Below are 6,207 nucleotides of genomic sequence, written 5' to 3' on the forward strand. Positions count from 1 at the left end.
ATTAGTGTAAACTAAGTAGGCTTAATTAACACAAGTCAAAGACTAGTCAACTAGTTAAACTTAGGCAAAGTAAGAGGATGACATTCATTTGACATTTGTGGTTATTATGATGAACTTTTGAAATAAATAGAAAATTAGCATTCTAATGACACAAATGGCTTACTAATTAGTTGTAACAACCTTAATCGGTAAAAATTAATAGTTTTGAAGTAATTAATGACGTAAAGTTTTAATTAAGGAAAGTAAATTTAATTAAAATAATTTTAAATTAATTAAAGCCTAGAAGTCACCCGTTGAAAATTAAATAATAAAAGTACACATTTTTTTTAAAAGGTCAATTTTAGTTGTTAATTTGTTAGTTTTTGTTAGCGAAAATGATTCGAACTCATGACCTCTTCCTCTCATCCTTCTCTCTTAATTATTAATGTTAATTAATTAACCATAAGCTAGTATTAAGAACCTTAGTGCCCTAAACACTAAAATACCTTAACACTAAGACAAATGGCCCATTGATTATCTAGAGTGTTGAGGCCAAAACCCCTTTCCAAGTAACGTTATAATCAATTACAATATTTGGCAATCAATTACCAACATTTGAAAGATTTTTTTAAACGAAAAGACAATTGCTCTACTTTAATAACCCACGACCCGGACCTAAAATTTTGTCTTCTTTTTTACTCAGCCATTTTTTCGAACCTTAATAGAGTTGGTCTATCCTTAGAAAGTTTGACATCCAAACAGAACGACCTCTAGGATGCTGAAGTAAAGTTCAATAAGGTCACCAAGTACTAGTCCTTGATGAAGAATCCTTTTACCTTCATTGTTGTTGTTACTAAAGGGAAGGGCAAGGAAATATTTGGTTTTGGTGCATTGTTGCTAGAGCACAAACTCCTAGATTATGTTATTGCTTGGATTATCACTGCCAGAGGGGAGTAATCAAGCATAATTGACAAAGGAAGATCTTCTTCTCGTTTGTTTGATGCAAGGGAAGATGAAACTCAATTGGGACAACATCATTGTTGACACTATGCTGAAGACCAAGAGGATTGGTTCCTTCAAGTGTCCTTATGCAATGTTGATTTCCAAGATACTTGACTACTTTGGTGTGGATACCCAAGATGGGGTATTTGACTTTGTGGAAGTTGATTTTGAGATCAAGACAAAGGTGTGCTGAAATAGATGTGTTACATCAAAACTGAAGAAGAATGAGTTGGCTAGATTGAGAAACCAAGGAAAGATCAAGTAGAACAACTAGAAGAAGCTAAAGAGAAGCCTATGAGTCCCTTTAAGACAGATGATGTAAGCAAAGATGGATGAGCTCTTAAGGGTGCACAAGGAAGACTATGGAGAGCTGAAGGAATCTTTTGAGTCTATCTTAAAGAGGTTGGATGCTATGGGAGCACCTCATGTGGATTACATTTGACCCTTAGATATTGCCCTAGGACCTCCTTAGAGTCTAGGATAGTTAGCCTCAAAGCTCTCTAGGACATAGTCTGGGCTTTATATTGTGTTTTCTACTATGTTACTATGTTTTGGATATTTTCTGATATGATTAATCATGGTTGTAATGTTTCTTTTTAATGAATGAAATATATGATATCTTTCTATTTCCTACCTTATGTGTCTTGCTTTAACTTGTTTTTCTCATTTGATACACATTTTTTGGCTGTGATGCCAAAAAGGGGAGAAAGATATGATTGTTTGTGTTGTTTAATTGTATTGTAACTAATTGCTTTGATTGAAAAGATGCTACTAATGTGTTTGCTAAGCATGATGTGGAACATGTACATTGAGAAGAAAAACATCAACACATATCATATAGGTTTCGCATTATCAAAACCAAAAAGGGAGAGATTGTTGGATCAAAGCTTGAAGCCCTTAGTCTTAGTTTTGGCTTGTAAATTTTACAATGTCAAACATGTTTAATAGAAGTGTCATTTGTATTGATTGTTTTAGACTAGACATGTTGTATGATAAAGCTTAAGCCTTTTATACATGCTTAGTAAGGATCAAAGATGTTAAAAAAATGGATTGATCTCTAAGTTTCTAAAAAGCAATGAGTTCAACACACTATAATTGATTACAAAGTTTTGTTATCAATCACAAAGTGTTAGAACAAACAACAAATCTCTCTTCTACTTGAAATTTTTGGCAAGTTTTGACAAATTAATCGATTACTTGTTTCAATAATCGATCATAGAAGTCAGTTTCAAAAGAAGAAAGACTTTGTAGCTTAAGCTAATCGATTACCTTTTATTGTAATCGATTAAATTGTATCTAGAAATAATCAAAGTTAGTTTCAAAAGAAGAAAGACTTTGTAGCTTAAGAAGTTCTCTACATGATGAAATAATCAATTACCACACCTGATAATCGATTATTCCAGAAAATACAGAAGCATGAGAAGCTCTTTATCTGAAACAAGATAATAGATTATCATTTCCTATAATCGATTACAAGATTTATGAAAATGCATAACAAAAAGGATTTTGACGTATTAATCGATTACCATAATCTATAATTAGTTAAATTTGTTTTACCCATCAAAATTATAAATACCCTTTTATCTTATTTTCATTAGTGACTCTTGATTCATTTTTATCATCTTTGAGAAAATACTTCAGGAGAGTCAACTAAGGGAATTTCACTGTATTCCTTTTGGAGATTAAAGTTGATCAAAGATCCATTCATTGTCCGTCATGATTTATCATACTAAGAAGAAAATCCTGAAGATAGTGTGATCCACACATCAAGGTGTATTCGTTCTTATTGTGAAATTATCTTTTTGTTTCTATTCTTAGTTAGGGTTATCAAGAGTTTTGTCAGTTGATATGGTTTCAACTCTTGTTCTCTCTCTTGTAGGGTTCAAGGGAAGATGAGAATTTAGGGAATTGCATGTGTATAGTGTTTGGACCTAATTCTCTATTAGTGAAAGTTCTAAGGAGTCTTAGAACAACTAGATGTAGGTCCTTTAAATATTGAACTAGAATAAATTCAATGTATGATTCTTTTTCTCTCTAACTTGTAGTTTCATGATTCAATCTTGGAAATGGAATTGATGTTAAAGGGCCATAAAGTCCATTTTCCATATGATCTTATTTTCATTGTTTTCTTGATTGTAATAATCTTTTTGGAAAAATATTTTGAGAAAATTTTGATTAATCAAAAGGGATCATTTTAATTTCGCCGCCATACTCGCTAAGCTTAGATGTTGTCGCGTTAAGCGCGTGATCATTGTCATACCTCTAAGCCTAGAAGGGCGCACTTAGCATGAGGTTCGTGAATTTTGTGTTTGCTTTCTTCTTCCCTACCCTCTTTACCTTTCCGCTATGCACTTTTTATTTCCGCTTTACTTTTGTCTAAGTTATTCTTTTTGTTCTTTACTTTCTCATAACTTAGTAGTAAAGCCTAATTGAATCTAGTAATATTAAGAAGGATAAATTTTAATTAGTCAAGACACACTGTACGATCAATCCAACATCCAATTTCAATCACAACTCCATTAACACCTCATGGATTTTCTGAAAAGTAAATCTGAAACATCCCCAACAACCCATGGTTGAACACTGGCCAAATGATGACCCTTGTCCACAGTTCTAACCACTGGAACCAATTCAACACCCTTTCCTTCCAAATCATATAACATATCTTTTCGAGATGTTGTGAGTTTCTTGCAAGATGATGCTAATAGGGTGTCACTTTTCTGTAAACCATATCAATTCAGAGATTGTAGCGACTGTTTCTCTCTCTGGGAATCTCTCTATGCCAGCAATTGAAATTGCTCATGAGCATGGATGGAAGTGTTTATAGTTGAAGTGTGATTCAATCCTTGTTAAGTTAGCTTTTGAGAATCTGAGTGTTATCCCTTGGCAGTTGCATAATAGATGGCAGAATTGTAGTGTCCCCCAAAGAAGGTGAATTCATGCTGCTGCAAATTGATGATAATGGTTGTTCTGGCTGCATTGGTTTAGTAACTCTTCAATATAGGAGTGCATGGTGTCGCTGATGATGTTTAGAATATGATGATCCTTTGTTACCCTCGAATGACCCCCTACACACGCACACACACACACACACAGCCACACACACACATAAAAACAAACACACACACACACATAAAGACACAGAGACACACACACACACACATAGACACACACACACATAAAGACACAGACACACACACACACACACACACACATAGAGACACACACACACACACACACACACACACCCACACACACACACACACACACACACACAAAGAGACACAGAGACACACACAGACACATACAAATGTTTGTTACCAATTAATTTTTTTTTCTTGTTCACTACCATTAATGCCAACTAATATATGGTATACAAATTGTCTTCATGATGAGTGCACCTTAGATTCTTGTTTGAGATTGAATGCAATGATTCTTGCAGACAGTTTGCATTAATCATTGTATTCAATCTTGAATTGTCTGTTTGGACAGTTTGGGGAGACTGGTATTTTTATGGTAGATTCATGCATTAAGGTTAAAATTATTTTGTTTAATTTGATTAAATTTCAGTACAATGCATTTCTATTTGTTCTCTAAGTGCATACTTGATTATCGGGAAATTAATTTCACTGATTTCATGTCATGTACTTGGAGACCAATGCGAAATGCTACCAAAATTTTGTCAAATTTAACAAAATAGAATTAACCCTGACGTATGAAGATACCGTAAAAGAGGGTCTTTCTGAATGGGATAAGGCCACACTTATAATAAAAAAAGTGAGATTTTCAAGCATCGAATAACTTTGAGAGTATGATGGAGTTATTACTTAGATGGATCAAAGTTGGATGAATGAAAGTCGCATCAGCCCAGAATATGAGGAAGGCATCAAGTAATTCTTACAATTTGCTTCAGAAAGAGGTCGACCAGATGAAGTTGGAAAATATTGTTGTCCTTGCATCAATTGTTTGAATGGAAGACGACAAATACTGGACGACATACGGGAGCATCTATTGTGTGATGGAATTAAGAGGAATTATACGACATGGATATGGCATGGTAAAATGACAGACATGCAGAGTGGACCCCCAATCTGAACCGTTTGATGTAGAAATGGGAGATCGGTTGGCGGATATGATTCGTGACCTTGGACAAAAGTCTTTTCAACAAGCCCATGTCCCTGTGTATGAAGGATTGCAGAGTGACTCAAAGAAGCCTTTGTATCAAGGGTGCAAGAATTCCTTGACGCTGTTGTCAACGATCTTAAGTCTGGTTAATGTCAAGGCCAGATATGGGTCAAGTGACAAAAGTTTTACTTTACTGCTTGAAGTAGTGCACGATCTGCTTCTAGAGGAAAACACGTTGCCTAAAAGCTACTATCAGGCCAAGAAGATATTGTGTCCGATGGGTATGGAGTATCAAAAGATTCATGCTTGCCCTAATGTTTGCATATTGTACAGGCATGAATTTGAAGAAATGTCCAAATGCCCTAGGTGTAGGGCATCACGGTACAAGGTGAAGGATGATGAGGAGTGCAGTTATGATGAAAACTCAAAGAAGGGCCCTCCAGCGAAGGTGTTGTGGTATCTTCCCATCATTCCAAGGTTTAAGTGTCTTTTTGCTAATGAAGACGATGCAAAAGACCTTACCTGACATGCAAATGGGAGAAACTCTGATGGAATGGTCCATCATCCAGCTGATTGCTCCTAGTGGAAGAAAATTGATGGTTTGTATCTGGATTTCAGTAGAGAGGCAAGAAATCTGAGGCTTGGACTAGTCAGTGATGGAATGAATCTGTATGGCAGTTTAAGCACTCAACACAGTTCATGGCCAATTCTACTAGTAATTTACAATTTGTCTCCTTGGTTGTGCATGAAGCAAAAAAATAGATGTTGTCTATGATGATATCGGGCCCCCAAGACAGCCAGGAAATGACATTGATGTTTATCTAAGTCCGTTGATTGAAGACTTGAGAAAGTTATGGGACATAGGGGTTTTAGTGTTTGATGGATTTCACAAGGAGACTTTTCAAATGCATGCAATGCTTTTCTGTATCATTAATGACTTTCCATCGTATAGGAATTTGAGCGGTTACAGTGTCAAGGGTCATCATGCATGCCCCATCTGTGAAGAAGACACAAGCTTTATACAACTGAAACATGGTAGAAAAAAAGTGTACACCAGGCATCGCCATTTTCTAAAACCAGATCACCCTTACAGACGACTGA

Source organism: Glycine max, chromosome 13 (assembly GCF_000004515.6).
Source record: "Glycine max cultivar Williams 82 chromosome 13, Glycine_max_v4.0, whole genome shotgun sequence".
NCBI lineage: Eukaryota > Viridiplantae > Streptophyta > Magnoliopsida > Fabales > Fabaceae > Glycine > Glycine max.